The 432-nt window shown below is 40.5% G+C and overlaps 1 protein-coding gene across 1 annotated transcript in view; it reads right to left on the bottom strand.

Annotated features, from left to right (window-relative positions):
• LOC106874092 (aspartate aminotransferase) overlaps positions 1-432 on the bottom strand; it is a 21,345-nt gene that overhangs the window by 7,787 nt on the left and 13,126 nt on the right. The window lies entirely within an intron of this gene.

Consider the following 432-nt stretch of genomic DNA (forward strand, 5'->3'; position numbering starts at 1 on the left):
TTAAATTTAATTTGCCAAAATATTTTCGTCGCTTTGAGACCGCGACCTGTTCACTGACAAAATTCTGTGCTGCAGCACGGAAATTTGTCAGTGAACAGGTCGCGGTCTCAAAGCGACGAAAATATTTTGACACAAATTAAATTTAAATGTTGAAGTGAATCTAACGGATTTTGTGTGTTATTTTAAATGGCTTATAAACACCTTCCATGCTGCAATTGTTTTCGTTCCAGCACACGATCTCAGATCAGGTCACTTGCTAGGCAAGTACATCTCCGTATTCGATACCACACTATAGTTCCTTGGACAAGTGGCTCGAATCATTAATAATTTGAGGGAATCTGATAGACAGAAACTGCATAGAAGCCCGTCATACACACACACACACACACACACACACACACACACACACACACACACACACACACACACACA

This window comes from Octopus bimaculoides, chromosome 17, assembly GCF_001194135.2.
Source record: "Octopus bimaculoides isolate UCB-OBI-ISO-001 chromosome 17, ASM119413v2, whole genome shotgun sequence".
NCBI lineage: Eukaryota > Metazoa > Mollusca > Cephalopoda > Octopoda > Octopodidae > Octopus > Octopus bimaculoides.